Source organism: Elephantulus edwardii, unplaced genomic scaffold, assembly GCF_000299155.1.
Source record: "Elephantulus edwardii isolate Elephantulus edwardi_28Jun2011 unplaced genomic scaffold, EleEdw1.0 scaffold00048, whole genome shotgun sequence".
NCBI lineage: Eukaryota > Metazoa > Chordata > Mammalia > Macroscelidea > Macroscelididae > Elephantulus > Elephantulus edwardii.
Window position 1 is genome coordinate 15436338 of NW_006399798.1, and position 18704 is coordinate 15455041.

At 43.9% G+C, this 18704-nt stretch overlaps 1 protein-coding gene across 1 annotated transcript in view; it reads left to right on the forward strand.

The window, feature by feature from the left end:
* Positions 1–945: 945 nt before the first annotated feature.
* The window catches only part of PRKCA (protein kinase C, alpha), a 289399-nt gene continuing 271640 nt past the window's right edge, over positions 946–18704 (forward strand). Inside the window, exon 1 of the mRNA XM_006886263.1 lies at positions 946–1023. The gene's annotated coding sequence lies outside the window, so the exon portion shown is untranslated. The remainder of the gene's footprint in view (positions 1024–18704) is intronic.

The window sequence follows — 18704 nt, forward strand, 5'->3', positions numbered from 1 at the left end:
TAGTACATGTCCTGTCAACAGTTCACATCCACTAGCTGCTTCATGCGTGAAGGATGGGCAATCTCCTCCAATAAAGATTTACCACCGTGGAATTCAGATAGAGGATTCTTGGTATTGACTTGATGGTAATAAATGCTTTGTAAATGATTCATAATCAACAACTGCTTTTATTTCTTATATATCTTTTTTATTTTATTTTATTTTATTTTATTTTGAGGAGCACTGATGGCGCAGTGCTTAAAGCACAGACTGCTAACCAAAAGTTAAGAGATTAGAAGCTGCCAGTTCCTCCATGGGAGAAAGATGCGACAGCCAGCTTCTACAAAGATTATGGCCTGGGAAAGATTATGGTTCTGTTATGTCCTGTGGGGTCACTATATGTTAGACCTGGCCTGGGTCAGCTTCCAGCCAAGGTATTATCTGCTGCATGATCGGCACTGCTGTTTTGGTCACTGCAGAGAACCCTTCATTCTTATTCCAGAGAGGTAGTCCCTCTATGAGGTGGATTGATTCATTGACTGGGGTAATCAAGATGGGTGTGTTGGAGACAGTGCGATTGGCACAGGACAGACCAGAGTTTAGGGCTGTTGTACGTAGGGTCGCTATGAGTCGCAAGCAACTCGATGGCACATAACAACATCTACAACAGTTGGGGATGGGATCATGGGTGGGGGTTCCTTTTGATTGTCAGCCTTGCTTCCTTTCCTCTCCAGAGCCCCTTGGTCCCCGTCAGCACCCACATCATGTGATTCTGTTATCCTTGCGTCCAGTTGATACCAAATGTTGCCGAGTCCTGAATGAAATGCTTTATGATTGTTGTTTGTAAGATTCTGTCATGAAATGAAATTGACATCTCAGGGCCAGCCACCCTGCTTGAGAAACAGAGCCTGTGTATTCGACCTCCACTGTTCTAATGCTGGTTTTCCTTTCTCTCCCACAGTTTGCTGTTTTGTGGTTCACAAGCGGTGCCATGAGTTTGTTACTTTTTCTTGTCCGGGTGCGGATAAGGGACCTGACACCGACGTAAGTAGCCCGGAAGCTGGGACTCAATGGCAATGTCCATTCTCCATCTGTGATTTGCCCCATGTCTCAGCAGCCGTTGTCCAGGCACCCACTGTTGATGGGATGTCACAGTTCGTCTGGTATCACTGTGGCTTGAACTAATGAACACATGTATAGTTCCAAGAGGTCAGAGGGGAGTTTCTTGTTAGCTTGTTCTAGCCCTCCTTGGCCTATCTGCTTATTCCATAGAGATGAAATCTACCCCTTTTAACTCAGCCACCACCACGCAGGTCTTTGAATGTGCTCCCAGGGACCAGCCACCATGCACCCTTCAGCGTCTCTCCGGTGGTTTTTTAACTAACAGGACCATTGTTGCTCCGGCTGATGGAACATACTCCTCCTAGCTGGCTCCAAGAGCATCTTACTGCCTTTCCATTATAAATGCCCCCGTTGATCAAAATACTTTTAACATCTGTTTCCCCGAACAATGCTCTCCAAAGCTGCCCAGGTGTGAACACATAATTTAGTTCATTTGTTTCCTAATTCCGTCCGCCTGTATGCAAGGCCTCGATTGCTTTTCTCATTTGCTGGGAAAAACGGGGTCAGCAAAGGAGAGTGGAACTTCGGAGGCATGGAAAATATTAATAATCCAAGTGTATGGAGTGGAGGGCAGCCTAGATGGTTTGTTATCTGAAGAACATTGCTTGGACTGAACACATTTGGATGGGAGAGGGGAGAAGGCCTGGGAAAGCAGACATGTCTCCTCTGAATTGATCTTTCTGGGTACCTGTGTCTACCTGTCCGCTGTAGGCTCCTGGCTTCCGACTCCTAGCAACTGCAGGTAGATTCCTTATGGTGTCAGTCTTTACAGGAGGAACCTATATGTGACTCATATACATGCTGTAAGTGATTCATACGTTAGTGTTAGTGTTAGGTCTCTATCAAGAAACTTGTATTTTCGAAGTGTCTTTCTCAGTCCTCAGCCCTCAAAACAAAACAATCCATTTCCATCTGTTGTTGTTGTGAGGTGTCGTAGTCAAGTGGACTGCAACTCACAGCAACACTGTGAACAGCAGATCTGAACCTTGCAGTGTCCAGTCGCATCATCATGACCTCTTGGATCCCGTCTAGTGGATTCCAATTCCCAGTGACCCTGTAGGACGGAGGAGACCGTCCCTCGTAAGAACTCCTAGGCTGATGTTTTCTTGACCGCACGTTGCCAGGCCTTTTCTCCTGCTGAGCAGCTGGTGAGATTAAATCACTGACCACTGGGTTAGCAGCCACGCACCCAACCCCTGCACCTCTTTATCTCAGCACAGGCTGGGCTGATTTTTTTCTTCCTAGAAGAGGGTTTTCGTTGTGGTGGCCTCTGAGGTGTTCAAAATTGCTTCATTATAACACATGGAGAGAAGGAATTTAAGGAGCTCAAGTGGCCCAACCATGGGCTTCTCAGTTGCTTGCTATGCATTTGAGAGCTGGACGATGACAATGAGGGACAGAAGAAATGTCAGTGCCTTTTGAGTTGTGGTGCTAGAGAAGAGTGTTGAACATACCATGGACTGCCAAGAGAACAAACAGGTCTATCCTAGAGAGGGTGAAACCAGTCTGCTCCTTGGAGGCAGGAATCTTGAGGCTCTGTCTCACGTGCTTTGAGTACGTTATCAGGAGGGACTAGTTCTTGGAGAAGGACATCATGCTTGGAAGGGTAATAGGTCAGAGCAGGAGAGGAAAACCCTGGATGGGATGAATTGACACTGTGACTTTGGCAGTGGGGTCAGGTGTGTTGGAGATGGTGAGGTTGACTCAGGATAGCGCAGCCATTGTTCATAGGGTCATTATGAGTCCTGGTCGACTCAATGGTGCTCGGGAACAACAAGTGGCACAGTAGTAAGGAGTTGTACTGCCAACCTGAAGACACATGGTTCGAGTCCCCCATTTACACCAAGAGAGAAATATGGGCAGTCTGATCCTATGATTTTCACAGCCTCTGACAGTCCACTGGAAGGTCAGCTGTGAGCTGGTTCTTACTGGACAGTATTTAACAACAACGAATGTCACAATGTGCTTGCTGCATGCTGTGTCACTAACTAAAGAGTCAGTGGTGAGAAACCATCAACTACTCGATGGGAGAGATGAGCAGGCTACTTCTCTCAACCCAGTTTATGAGTTGGAAAGGACTAGACAGCTATGGGGCTTTTTGTTGTTGTTTTATTACAGCTATGGTTTTTAATACAGGACTTAAGGCATAGACAGTGAAACATTTGAATGCTAACAGAAAGGTTGTAGGTTCAAGGCCATCTTTACTTACCTGGCGATCGACCTGCAGAAAGTCCTAGGCACTGTCGTAATCCCCATGGAGCACTCACTCATTACTCATTGCCGTCAAGTCAGAATCAGCTCATAAACGACCCTCCGATTTCCAAGGTTTCCAAGGCTATAAATTGCATGAGAGAGGATTGCCTATCTTTCTACATCCTAGAATCTGATTAGTAATGGATGTTTATAGTTGTTGCTTCTTGGTTTGAGCCACATCAGCAAATGAAGGTCCTGAGAGCTTTACTCCACCCACATCCTTTAAGGCCAGTTCTGCCCTGAGGAGGTCATTCTTCCCTAGTTATTCTACTTCGAGTGCTTCGGGCATAAGCAGCTCCATCTTCTGGCACTGTGTAAAATGATGTGCTCCCATCCCTATGAGTTTCACGGGCCAGTTTTTTCAGAAGTAGATTGCCAGGTTCTTCTTCCCAGTCTATCTCAATCTGAAAGCTCTGCTAAACCCTGATACACCTTATTTAACCCTGTTGGCATTTGAGAAACCACTTGCATAGCTTCCAGTGCTATAGCAACACACAAGACACCACCACAGCACAGCAAACCGACAAACAAGTGATGGCGTGAAGTGGTAAGGAGATAAGCTCCTACATCATGTGTATAAAATAAAGCAAATACTTTAAAAAAACTAAGTACAATCTTTGGAACATTTATTTATTTATTCTTTGCACTGGACTTGTGGTCACATGAGAAAGTGAAAGGGAAGCGGTGAAAATACCTATTACAAGGCTTAAAGCTTCCGGAGGTGACTAGCAGGCCTCGTGTTTTTATTTCCCTGTTACATTTTTATCTGTCTTATTTACTTTTACCAGTGACTGCTTGGAGGAGAACTTGTCCACCCTGTATTCAGGGCTTCCTAAACCATGAAGTTGAACAAAATACAAATGATTTTAAAATAACTTCCCAGGTCGTCACAGTACTGCCCTGGGAGACAGCCAAGTTTCACGAAGGCAGTGTCACGAGATTGTCCACCCATGGCTGCCAGAATGTTTGGATAGGTACCAAAGAGGGAAATTCATTAACTTGTTTGGATGTGGATGCATCTTCACTCCTGGGAAAAGGGTAAAAAGGAAGCCATTCAGGGAAGCTGAGAACGTGAGCACAGACACTGAGCACCACAAATGGAGCTGATTGCACAAGCTGCCCTCAAGCAGAAGTGGCACCAGGTGTGGACAGCTGGGCTCTCAGGGCCACATGCCCAGAGGCCACGGTTGCAATCTGGAGAAGTCTCTTGTTCACAGCTCTTTTTGATTTGTCAGAAACTAATAATTTTTAAAAAAATGTACTTTGGCCTAGTGGAACCAAAGTTATGCTATCAAGCCCAAGGTGCGTGATTTTAATCTGCGGCCCTCAGGCCTGGTTCATACTGGGGTTTTTTTGTCAAACATTCTTCTAGATGGTATAGCACTGGTCTGTGCATTGCTCTACAGAAGTAACTCGTGGTTGCTGTGATGCTGAACACTATGACACTGATGTGTCAAATGTAATAATGGTTCCCCATGGTGGACAGTGTTTGGTGGAGCTTCCCGATTAAAACAAGCTTGGAAGCAGGAGCGGCATCCACTTCCGAAATGGCTTGCCTCCGGGAAACTCTATGAACAGTGCTCAGGCCTTTTGTTCATAGGGTCGCTATGAGTCCTCTACGACTCAGCGGCACCTAACACGGCGACAACTGCATTTCAAGGCTTCCTTAGTACCAAAACAAAGCATTTGAAATTGATATATGCATTCAGTTGGTGAATCTTCTGGTTTTTCTAAGCGGGCTTGTACAGCGAATTGAGAAGTAAGAGCGTTTTGTGTGTGTGCAAACTCACTTATATCCAAACCATTTTTATGTTCCCAACTGACAAAGGAACTGAGATTTGTGAAAGGTATGGATGCTAAAAAAAAAAGGGAAAGATATTTAAAATTCAGCTGAGTGAAATGAAAAACAGGGGTTCTGTTGGCTTTAGTGTTAAGGAATTGTGCTACCAACCCAAACGTATTCCGTTTGAATCCATCAGCAGCTCAGCGGGAAAAAAATGGGCAGCCTCCTCCTTTGCCATTTACTGCCTCTTAAAACCCACTGCGAGATCTGCCGTAAGTTGGTATACAACAGTATACAGCAACAACAATGTGAAAGGAGTGTTACTGTGGGCAGTCTCTTCCTGTACGATTTACAGCCTCAGAAAACCCACTGGAGGGCCAGCAATGCATCAAATCGTTTTTTGTTATCAGTAAGAATTGGGAATCTGATGCTGACACATCACTAAAACCCTTTCCAGGTGTTAGTTTGCTCATTTAGAAATCTAAAAAACAAGCTTTGTGGCCTTTGAAATTGTTACTAGCCCCCTATCCCTCTCCATCCCTCTCCTTCTTCAAATATTTATTGAGAATCTTAGGCTGTGAAGGACACAGACTGTTCCTGCCTTCAGAGTGAGTTCTCTTTCATTTCAAGGCTACGTCTTGCATGTAAGCAGTTCTAAGATTCCATGTGATAACCACCACAGGAGAGGAAGAAGGAAACTGTTTTAAGTTTATAGAGCAGGGAGCGAGTGCATCTATTGGAAGGATGAGAGAAGGCTTCTCTAAAGGGGTAACATGTTAAACTTTCAGATTTTCTCAACATTTTCTGTGAATAGCATGTAGTTAGTCCAGGCTTTGGCTGTGGTCCCTTCACGTGTCTCCTCCTGGCTTCGTGGCTGTGTAGCGCACTGCAGGTGAGCGTCCCTTTCCTCATTGTGACCTCAGGCATGGCACCGTGAACCCCTCCCTGCCTCTGCACCATCGGCCTCGTGATTGCTTCCAATCCAAACCATTGTGATCCCTGCTGTGTTCATTGGCTGATTCTTGGGAGTCATCACCAGACCTTTCTCCCTCGTCCATCTTCGTCTGGAAGCACCACTGAAACCTCCTCAGCATCCTTGTAGCACAGAACCCTCCACTGGCCAGTAACTGTTGGCTGTGTATGAGGTGTGTTGTAGTTGTTGTTGTTAGGTGTTGTCTGTGTTGAGCATGACTCATAGTGACCCTGAGAACAGCAGACCTGGACCCTGCCCTGTCCTGTATAAATCATCCCTGGCGTCTCTGACACTCTAGAGCCCATTGCTGCAGTCACTGTGTCAGTCCATTTCATCGTGGGTCATCTTCTCCTTCACGGACCTTCCTTCTTTCCAAGCTTTGTGTCCCTTTCCAAGGAAGAATCTTGTCTAGCTACATGTCTGAAATGCGTGAGGTGAAGCTGCCACTTTGTGTTTGCCTCCAAGGTGCACTCTGGCTGCCCTTTCTCCAAGACATTTCTGTTTGTGCTTTTGGCAATCCATGGGCTAGTCGGTACTCTTCTCCAACACCACAACCCAGAAGCATCAGTTCTTCTGTCATTACCCTGGATCCTCCTGCACAGGAGGTGAGAATTCTATCACTGAGCCTCCCAGTGAGTTAGATGTCTTGCCAAATGCTACTGAGCTCACGTTGGATGTATGAGCAGGGGGTCTTGTACAAAGGACTTGAGCCCTATAGCTTGGCACAGGAGTTTGCAAATCCTGATGGGACACCCCTCGATGAGCCGGATTCAGAAACCACTGCTCAACGCTCACCCACGGGGGCCCTCCCTGACGGGCTGTGATGCCATGGGGAACCTTCAAAAGAAGTTATTTCAGGGAAACAAACCCAACAAAACCCCCCGGTGCTAATTCTGCTCTTCAGTGGGTGGATTATTTTATGTACCAGATTCAAAGTAACAGAAGTATTTCCTACAAGAGAAGGGACTCCTGTTATATTTCTGCCAAATTAATTTATCCTTGGATTAAAAATAGCCTTGAAGACTTACTTCCTCATCCACCCATCTCCGCTGGGCCGGGCATGGATAGTGTGATGGCCATCCTTTCGACCCAGCAGGTCCTGGCCGTGGAGAAGTGAGGACTGGGCCTCTGCTTCCCGTTAAGTGGAATAAACGAGTGCATTAACTAAAAATAGAGTCCTTGTGTTTTAACCGGAGAATTGGAATGTCTTTTTCCCCCCAGGAGTCACCCGGGAGGCTTACAACTTAACCCACAGTTCGGCCAGTGCCCCAAGTTCTGTGGAACTCCACTTCTGGAACAACACATAAGACCAGTAGCACCTTCTTTCCAAAAGTCTCCACTCTTGGCTAATTACCAGCATTTGAGAATGCAGGGAGATGGCCTGGGGGTGCAGCCAAAACCCCTGCACTGCCAGGTCTGAATAAGGGACTTGATTTATGGTGCTGTTAGAGATCCAAGAGGAAGTGAGACGAGTATGAGAAGTAACTTTCCAGGGAGGGTCATCAATTGGCTCTGATGTCAACTATGAAAGAGACTTTTGATATCTTTTTGAGCATGGTGAGCCTATTGGATCCACTGTATGGCCTCTCAGTGGCACCTTTAATTAGTGTCACATTAGGCGACTACCCAGCCAGGTAGATTGGCATGGTGACTGCAGCAATGGGCTCTGGTGTGTCAGGAAGTACAGGGATGGCACAGGATAGAACAGGTTCAGATCTTTTGTTCACAAGGGTCGCTATGAGTTGTACTCAACTCAGCAGCACCTAACAACAACAACAACATGGACGAAGAGTTATGTTTCCTAGGACTAAGGATGTTAGAATCAATGCCTTTGAGTTGTGATGCTGGACAAGAGTACTACATATCCCATGGACTGCCAGGAGAACAAACAGGGCTGTCCTGGAGAAAGTAAAAGCCAGGTGGCTCCTTGGAGGCAAGGATCGCGAAACTTTGGCTTACACACTTTGGGCGTATTGGAAGGAGGGGCCAATCCTTGCAGAAGCCCAGCACGCTTGGAAAGGTGGAGGGTGAGTATAATAGAGGAAGATCCTCAATTAGAATGACACAGCGTCTGTAACAAGGGTCCAAGTGTGGTGGAGTTAGTGAGAATGACGTGTGATAGGGCAGAGTGCACAGCCATTGTTCATGAGGTCACTATGAGTTGTCAACCCCACCACACACAACAACAACAAAAGGCTAGAGAAGATCTACTGAGGATTCTTTAAGCCACAATTTCATGGTGTTGTTTTATAATGAGAACATGTGCTCCAAACTGTTGTAGCAGTCAAATGAACTTGCTTTCCAGGAATCTATATTCCTCTGATAGGAGTTAACAGAAATGGACCGAGTGGGTGGCCACCCTTTCTGGCAGCTGATTGTATTATGTGATACCTACCAGAGTTCTGAGCAAACACTTTCAATCTTCAAGCCTCTTATTTTCATGAGGTGAGATAGATAAAACAAGAGTCTACTATTTGATAGACTAGTCAATTATTTTTGCTATTTCTTTTTCTAATCCTCGAATATTGTTGTTATGTGCTATGGAGTTGCTTCAACTCATAGTGACCCTTTGGAAAACAGTCCTAAACCTTGCTTTGTCTTGTGCCATTGTCTCTGACAGATCTACTCCCATTACCCCAGTGACTAAATCAGTCCATCTCATCAAAGGTCTTCCTCTCTTGCGTTGTCCCTCCACCCTTCCAAGTATGATGTCCCTCTCTAAGAACTGATCCTGCCTTGCAAGATGTCCAAAGTATGTCAGACGGAGCTTCAGAATCCTCGCCTCCAAGGAGCAGCCTAGCTTTATTTTTCCAGGACAAAATTGTTTGTTTTCCTAGAAGTCCATATTTAATACTCTTCTCCAGCACCACAGCTCAAAGGCATCAATTCTCCTATCATCCTTAGTCATTGTCCAACTTTCTGATGCATAGTAAGTAATTGCAAAGACCATGGCATGTATCAGGTGGACCTTAGTCTTCAATACTTTGGAGAGGTCTCTGACAGCAGACTTTCCCAATGCAGTTCATCTTTTCATTTCTTGGCTGCTGGTACCAAGAGTATTGATTGTAGAGCCAAGCTAATTGAAGCCGTTAACAATCTCATTCTCATCACCATCTATCATGATGCTACCAGTTGGCCCAGTGGTGAGAATCTTTGTTTTCTTGATGTTGAGCTTCAATCCATATTGAAGGCTGTAGTCCTTGATCTTCTGCAGCAAGTGCTTCAAATCCTCCTCAGTTTCAGCAAGCAGGGTTGTGTCATCTGCATAACACAGATTGTTGATGAATCTTCCTCCAATCCTGATGCCACACTTCTCCTCATAGAGCCCAACCTCCTGAATAATCTGTTCTACATATAGATTAAAAATATATGGATATAGGACACATCCTTGGTGCACATCCTTCCCAATTTTGAACCGTGCAGTGTTCCCTTGCTCTGTTCTGACAACTGTCTCCTGGTCCACGTATAGGTTTCACATAAGCACAATCAAGTGTTCTGGGATTCCCATTCTTCTTAGAGTTAGCCACAGTTTGTTGTAATCTTCAAATAAATGTTGTGAAAATCATATACTGGAGGGAAAATCCAGGCTCTAAAAAGAGGCAGGCTCTGTGTCACTGTTATCATCTGCCATATTGTCATCAGACATGGGAGTGTGAAGCTTCCCCAGAAGCTGTCACTGATGTTGAAGGAATGCTCAAATCCTTGATGTTGACATGTCTGCCGTAGTTCTCGTAGTCTCTGTGCCTGTTTCCCTTGTATCCACTCCACAGAACACCAAACCAGTGTTTATGCCTGTAGCTAAGCTGTACTGGAATTACATCACACCATCACCTTTGCCCAGTCTCCCAAGTCAGACACTTGGGGTTTAGGTTAATTATCTGCTTGTGTCTTGCCCCCTCCACACCTACTAGGTCTCAGGGTCTGTGGGTTCTGACTCTGTTTGCCCCTTTCCATCTTTCTAGCCACCACCTTTGCTCAGCCCTCCTCAGGTGCTAGGAATTGGTCATACTGTCTACTCTCCCCTCTAGATCTTGCATCTTGCTACCCGCTGGGACTCTGGTAATATATATCTGGACATTGCCACTCTCCTGCTTCTTACTCTTTAAGAGTTTCTCCTGAGGATTATGCAAGATTCCTCACTGGCTGAGGCTCTTGGCCAGGAAGCCATGGTTCTTTCCATGTGAGCCCTTGAAGGAATATAGTACACGTTTCTTACATGACGATGACAGTTTACTGAGGGGTCAAGCCACAGGACATACACAGTTAATAGGTTTGTACTTAAATGATGTTCCCTGATATCTCATTGCCCAAAGCCATCAGTCTTATAGCTGAGCGAGACCTACTGCTTTTTTCAGGAGTAGTGAGTCATCGGGCACCATTAACACAGCAATTTACCACTGGAAGACTTTCCCCATTATAATATATGGTAGTTCACTCTTTCTTTTAAAAATAATATTTCTTCCTCTAACTCCATTGTCAGTGTAGAGCCTGCTTGTAGGAGGGGACCGCCACTGTTTGTTGGAAGTGTGAATGAATGAAGAATCAAGTCTCCTATTCCAAAATAAGATGGAAATGATTTTCTTGCTTGGAACAAAGTATTTTAAAATGCTTCTTCGAGTCCTCTTGGAATCAATACCAGTCATGGTTATTATTGTCACACTCAACATGTCTGTTACTTTTTTGACAATTATAAGTTACTATCTTTGGAAAGCACATTTCATTTTTTTTTAAAAAAATTGAGCTTTGGGGGCTTATTTTTTTCATGTTAAGGACTCTCCATCTTTTGAAGAAATTTAAAATCCAGCAGAATTATTCAAGATCCTTAGTGAATTGTGTTTCCTGTGTGAACTGAATTTTTTTTAAACTTGGTAAAGTTTTTTACTTCCCCCCCACCCCTAGCCCCTGTTGTTAACTTTGAAAGGAAAAACAATCTATTACAAGAAAGTGCAAAAAAAAAAACAAAACAAACAAAAAAAAAAACAAAAACAAGAAAGTGCTTGTTTGTGGAGTGCACATTGTAGATTCTAATTCCATGGATTGATCGCTATTTAAACAATTAGGCTTAGGCCAAGCCCCAACCCACTCTGGTGTTGCAGTGATTAAAGTGTTCAGTTGGCAGCTGAAAGGTCAGGGATTTGAACGCACCAGCCACTCTTTGAGAGAGAGATGTGACAGTCAGCTTCTAGAAACATCGATAGCCTTGGAAGCCCTTGGGGGCTGCTCTATGAAATCACTTGGTTGGCAGTGATTTTGGCAACGTCACAATTCAAGAGGAAGAGAAGTGATCAAATTGAGGATGAGATATTGGGGGACAGTCTTCCTTGAGTCCCTTCTTGATTACTGCTTTTCTAGGGGCCTATTTTGTGACAGGCTGTGTCAGGGGCTGTGTTCTCCACAGACGTCATGTTGCTGCTGCTGTTGGGTACCATCAAGTCAGAACCAACAGCATAGATAACCCTCCAGCAGGCTTTCAGAGACGGTTAATGTGTACGAGAGGAGACTACCCAAGAGCAAACTCCTTGGCACAATCCATCAGGTTAATTGGAAGTCTCTCTACAAATAATAAAGAATCTTGTTACCAAGGAAATGTCCAAGGATTTAGACATTAGCTACCAGGAAACTTCTTTATGTCTATTTAAAAAAAAAAAGTTAAATGGTAATTTGAGTGTAAGTTTACAGAACAAATTGGTTTTCTAGTCAACTATTCATACACATTCTCTTTCATGATATTAATCACAATATCCACACTATGAATGCACTCTTCCTGCTTCCTTTCTATGAGTCTCCTTTCCATCAATCCTTCTATCCCCACTTGCCTGAAATTGACAAGTTTTGTCGTATTTATGTGTATAGTATGTATCTTTGTACTGCTCCCCAATTTAAAGCCTTTCCTATGACAACATGTAGTTGCCTGCCTTTTGTAGTTTCAGCACCCCAACTGCGCCTCCCGTCTCTTCACTTTTCCAAGGCAGGAAGTTTTGTGGAGCTAACACGGATGAAAATATTGAAAGCCTGCGACTGTCATTCTTGAAAATTATATTCTCCGTGGAGGAGGCTTGATTTTAGGTTTCTGGATATTAAGCTGTAGCATGAGTCATTTGTTCTTAAACAGGTCGTTCTCCAGTTACTAAAATTAATCACCAAAGACCAGGGAAGCTTGACAAAGGAGAGTTCATACAGCAGGTCTTAAAATGAGAAAGGCAGGCCCGCTCTCTTTTACATTTGCTCAGTTTGAATGGCGCACCAGGGCCAAGGTAATCCATTTTAATCACTTCTTTTTTATTTCTCATTGAGGCTTGCTTAATTAGACTAAGGTGGTGTACAGAAGTCGTAGAGGAGAAGAATGTTGGATATTTTTAGGTCCTTGCATCCTTGAGTGAAGCAGAGGCACTCTGAGAGTACATGCAGCCACGGCAGGTCCTCAGATGTGTGCGTGTTGTTGTTAGGTGCTGGTGAGTGGGCTACACCTCGTAGGGAGCCGGTGAACAACAGATCTGAACCCTTCCCTGTTCGGTGCCATCTTCATGATCTCTGATATGGGCAGGACCATTGTTACTGTCATCAATCTGTCCCAAGTCCGAGTTTCATCTATGCAGTTTAGTTTCAGCTTATTCAGCAGTCAAAGAATTGGAAAGTCCAACAAAATACTTTTGAAAAACATACGAGACCCACTGCGGCCAGGACAGTTCCAGGTTGTTCCCAGCGACCCTGCAGGACAGAGGAGAGCGTCTCGGGGTTTTCATGCGAGAAGCCCACTGCCTCGTCTTCCTTCAGTGGAGTGGCTGGGAGGTTAGAACTGGGGACTTTCTGATTAGCGACTGTATAACCACCAGAGCTACCTGAAAGCATATAACGTTTGCCAAAAAGTCTCTTAACTTAGCTCCTAGTTTCCGTTCTTTTCTCCTGTAGTCCATCCTCTGACCAGAGAGGGATGGCTGTCATTTCCTTATGCAGTTGAGACTTCTTGAACCATTTGAATAAAACATGAGATGCTTCAGTTGGGAGACAAGGGCCATTGTGGACATCATCAGGCACCTGCCCTCCTGTCTGATAGCAACATAGCAGGTTCTTCAGACCAACAGATTCTCCTGCATGGCACGCATCTCCAGACCATCATGGCGCTCATCCCCTCAACCAGATCACCATTCAGTTGGTACTGTATTCGAGGCGTCTCTTGTAGAGTTTTGTTGTTTTTTTTTTAAGTGTAATCTAGAGTCCCTCAATAAATAACAGACTCCACTTACTGGGAAAATCCTAAGGGATTAGATATTAGGAACATTTTTTTATGCCTATTTCATTCAAAAATTGTACTTTGAGGGAAAGTTTATGGAACAAATTCATTTTTCATTCAACTATTCACACATTTTCTTTTATGACTTTAAATACACTACCTCCTAATTTTCTACCACCCGGTCCTCCCTAGTCCACAACATCATCTGAAACAATAAAGTTGATTTGCTGCTTGCTGTTAAAAAAAAAAATCTGTTTCCCCCCATGGTCATGTTTCATGAGCAGAACATTGTCTTTCTCTTTCTTTCTCTCCTACAACAACCTCTGGCACATGGTGGGTATTCAAGAAATGTTTGGTAGGGGAAATGTTGATGATTAGTTGAATTGAAAGCTAATTTTTTCCATAAATGTTCACAGATCTCTCTACTCTCTCTCTCTCCCCCTCTTCTCCCTTTCCCTCTGCCTCTCTCCCTCTTCCTCTCCCTCTCTCCCCCTTTTCTCCCCCTTTCCCCCTTTTCTCTCCCCCCCACAAAACACTCACACATATTCACGCACTCACACACTCACAGAGTACATTTGGCATCAGATAAAGCGCAGGTTCTACAAGGTGGTGGGTTTTTTTAAAAAGTATTTGTTGACTAGATGAATGAACTGTGGGTTGCAGGTGACTCGATGGCACATAACAACAACGGATGAATGAATGTATAATCTTTTCAATAAGAGTGATTGAAAAATGGGGGTTTTGTTTATTTCCTTTTAAAAACAGAATTAGTAGGAAATAGCCTTGAATCAGTCGAGTTTGTGGTGTTTAGTTTTGTTTTTCGTTTTAGATCTCATACAGACTAACTTACTGTGTGGATAAACCTAATGTCTGTCTGTCTTCCAAATAAAAGGCAATTACTTTTAGAACAAAGGTGCGTGATTAATCTTAGTTAAGTAAATGGCTAATCAGCCATAAGAATCCGAATGCCGAGCATGGTGGTAAGTAGGGATAAGATGCTGAATTTGAAACCCGGAGGATAATGTATGTCTAATAGGACCTTAAGGTGCAGGATTACGGCTGCCTGGTGGATTGGGAGCCATGTCCCCTTTCCTAGAGTTCCCTCTGCAGCCATCATTTTCTTGCACTAATATTTGTGTCGAGCAGGAGGGAGTTGTTAAGTAAATTGTGATACCTCAGTGTGATAGAACATCTGCAGCCATTTAAAATGATGATTATAAAGACAGGTGGAAAAAATGCTTATTATGTGATAGTAGATGCAGAAAAATAGCTTAAAAAAAAGCTCTTGCTAGAATTATTGCCAGAGTGGTACCTGAGTTTGAGTTAAACAGGGACTAGAAGAGGACAATTGAAAGAACTTATTAAGAATTTGCTTTTAAGTATTATTTGACTTAGGGACATTTTTCTTTCTAGGGGGAGAAGTTTAATCTTGTTTTAAATAGTACAATAAATTCTGGTAAGTTCTAGAAGTCATATTAGTATCTTTGCACCCTGTCTCATCCTCTCCTTATAATGCCTTTTGTTGAGATCAAGTTGGAACCAACTCCTAGTTGACCCTCCAGTGGGCTTGCAGGGCCGCTCTCATTGCAGTAGATGAGACCACCCATCTGTCTTCTGCAGAGCAGCTGGTGGATTTGAACCACGTACCTTTGTATTAACAGTACAACAACAAAGCGTCATGTTGTCTCAGAATGGTATCTGAGTGGAGCATGACCTCCTGAACTGAGAGTTCTATGCATGTTGGTGAAACTATTGACTGCCATTCTCGAGATGTCCCCATGGTGAATGTTTTTATGTGCTGCATAAAATCTGGAGTGACAGAAACCAGTTAAGGAGTGGCTGGAGCGAAGGTGGGGGTTTTATCCTTGTTATGTAACAAAATGTCTAGGGTTGGAAGACACAGAGCTGATACATGCCAGCTCGGGCTCCATGATTCCTTGAAGGACCCAGCCTTCCCATTGGTTCATCATTGAAGAGAGCTGCTCTACCAGTAGCCTCATTAAGCTCCCAGCCTGAGGAAAGGGAAGGGCAAAGGTCAAAATGCAGGTATTAATTGCATTCCTTCCCTTTTACTAAACAACCGTAGCATCCCAATCCTAGAACTTCCATTTGTATCCTTTTGGGTCTAGCTGGAACAGGCAAAGGTTTCCACCCCTCCTCCTGCTTTATTTACTTGTTTCAGGCTGTATGCATTCAAACTCAGAGCATAATCAAAGTAGTGCAATAATGAAGAGAAGAATAGGTATTGATTGGGTGGGAAACTAGGAATGAATTCCAGGTTAACTCTTTCCAGACCAACTTACTGTCTAAATTTTTTCAATTCAGTTTTTTTTAAAAATTCTTTGAATTTTTTTTTTGTCAAAACAGTGTATTTTCAAATAATGGACAGCATTTGAACAAAATTAACATAACTTTTAGTCAGCTGTGAGTTGTCCTGCTAACTTGAGAGTTGGTGGCTTGGGCAGTTCGTATCCATCAGCAGGTCCTCTGGGAAAAGATGGGCTGTCTTATGAAGATTTGCAACTTCAGAAACCCAATGAAGGGTCAAAATGAAGTGTCAAAATCAGTACAAAAGCAATGAATGAGTGATGGAGTTTGAAACAGGTTTTGTTGTTGTTGTTGTTATGTGCCGTCAAGTCACTTGTGACTCATAGCAACCATTTGTACAATAGCTCTGGAACCCTGCTTTATCCTGAGCCAACCTTATCGTCTCTGACAGACCTACCCCCACTACCTCAATCACTGAGTCAATCCATCTCATCAAGGGTCTTCCTTTCTTGCGCTGTCCCTCCACCTTCCCAAGCATAATGTCCCTCTCCAAGGACTGGTGCTTCTTTGTAACATGCCCAAAGTATGTCAGACAGAGCTTCAAAATCCTTGCCTCCAAGGAGCAGCCCGGCTTCACCCTCTCCAGGATGAACCTATTTGTTCTCCTAGCCTTGCAGTCCATGATGTATTTAATACTCTTCTCCAGCACCTCAGCTCAAAGGCATCAATTCTTTTTCTATCATCCCTAGTTATTGTCCAGCTTTCTGATGCATAGCAATTAATTGCAAAGACATGGCCTGGATCAAGTACACCTTAGTTTCCAGACTGACATTGTTGCTCTTCTTTGGAGAGGACCGTGACAACAGACATTCCCAGTGCAGTTCATTTTTTGGTTTCCTGGATGCTGGTACCAAGAGTGTACAGTTGATAATAGTTAGTGGGCCATGTATGTCCCAAGGGGATCCCTGGTGCTGGATTTTGAGGGGACAAGTTTTGTTTCTTTAGACTGATGCATTTATGCAGGTCCCACCAGATAGCTCAATAACCCACTAGTCAATTCTGATTCCTGTTGTTGTTGTTGTTGTTAGGTACCATTGAGTCAACTGCAAGTACAACTTGGATTCTCAAGGCTGTAGATCTTTCCAGAAGCAGACTGCTTCATTTTGCTCTTGCTGAGTGATTGGTAGATTCAAATCACCAACTTTTAAGGTTGACAGTCCAGTGCTTAAGCCACTGCACTGCCAGGGCTCCCACCAGATGGCACTTCTCACTAAAAATGGGATGCCGGTTTCTCACTAAACTCCACTGCAGAAACTATAATGAGGCCCTGTCTGAACCAAGAACATGCAGTCAAGGTTAAAGTTGCTGAGACTAGATTCTATTCTGGACATAAACCACCAGTACTGTTGTGGTAACATCAAATAATGCAGGAGGAGCTCTGTTTTATGGTGCCATGATGAATTTGGAGATACAGTGACAGTAGCTGATTTCCTTTGTCCTTTAAAAAATGACGGGGGGGGGTGGAGAATGAGAAGTCTTATGATGAAGTTGTTTTGCTTTGATTTTAATCAATACATTTGCTTCTTTGAATACTTGCTGGTTCTTTCTGTGTGATGGTTGTGCTTCTAAGTTCTTTGCTTTGGTAGTGAATATTTTTGTCTTAGTAAATAAGTATTTTGACTTTCAGTAATGATGTTTATTTGCCCATGACGTTCTTGAGACATAGTAGTTCCCAATAGTAGAGACTTGAATTGGTATAAAACAAGTCGATCTGTAAACTCGTTCACGGCACATGCTTGTTAAAGCAGCTTTGACGACCACCACCACCATCATCATTAATGAGCTATGGTGGCCTAGTAGGTAAGGAGCTGTGCTTCCATCCCAGACGCAGGTGGTTCGAATCTACCAGCTGCTCAGTGAGAGAAAGATGGCCAGTTTCCTCTTGTGTGATTTTACAGCCACTGAAAACCTGCTGGAGGGCCAGCTATGAGTCACGTCTGACTTGATGGCATATAATAACAGCCATATTCATTATCTACAGGAGCAGCAAAGCCTCTCCAACATTGAGGGGGGTGTCACTCCTCTGTGGATACCAGACTTTTTCTCTGGAGAATGAGGCACACTGTGGACAGGAGAATTAAAGGAAGTTTCGAGACACTGTAAGGGTCAAGAGCACTTGAGAGGATGAGGGATCAGGAAGTCATAGTATATTCAGTGATGTAGAAAAATGAGTCCGGCGTATTCACCATGATGAAAAGAGAGTGAGGGGGAGGAGTTGATGAGAGCTAGCTTCCCACCATTGAAGTGCCTGAGTTGTAGGGGCAACAGTAGGTTCTCCTATGGGACCCTAAAACCTTAGCCAGACCTAACGGCAGGTAATCTAAGAAGGTGGATTCTGCCATTGACTCGGAGAAGAAGCTACACTGAGCAGACATGTGTACAGTGGAAGAGGAACCCTGGAGAGATGACAGCAGAGGTTAGTCCTAATCTGTAGGGGGCATTGGTGATGACTCCTGACGCTCAGCTTTGAGATGAGGCTGGGGATTCTGGGTCTGCTCTCCGCAATGTCCTCCTGTCCCACAGGAGGAATTCATACTCTGCCTTCAAGATTCAGGTTTGGAATGGATAGAGAAGCTGTGGTATATTCACACAGTGGAATTAATACGCTGCGCTGAAAAACAAGGAATTCATGAGATATTCAAAATGGGTGACCCTGGAGAACATTATGCTGAGTGAAATATCTCAGACACGAAAAGACAAATACTGCATAGTGTCACTGTTGTAAAACGGCACTGACCTTGGGGTTGAGGGGAGACTGAGAAAGATGGGATAAATAATGTTTACTGCATTGAAACAGATGAGGGAGAGAACTGTTTAAAAGGGATATGTGATTAGGTATCATTATCCTGACAAGAGTCCAGAGTGAAAGCTGCATAGTGGAGTGGACTTAGAGGGAGGGATTATATAACAATGCAAGAATTTTTCTTTTACTTTTCAAAGAGAAGAGCAAACTGGAGGTGAGGGGTGGACAGGGACAAAAGTGCAACAATGAATGAATGGAAATCCAAAATCTCTGTAAATTTTCATTAAAATAT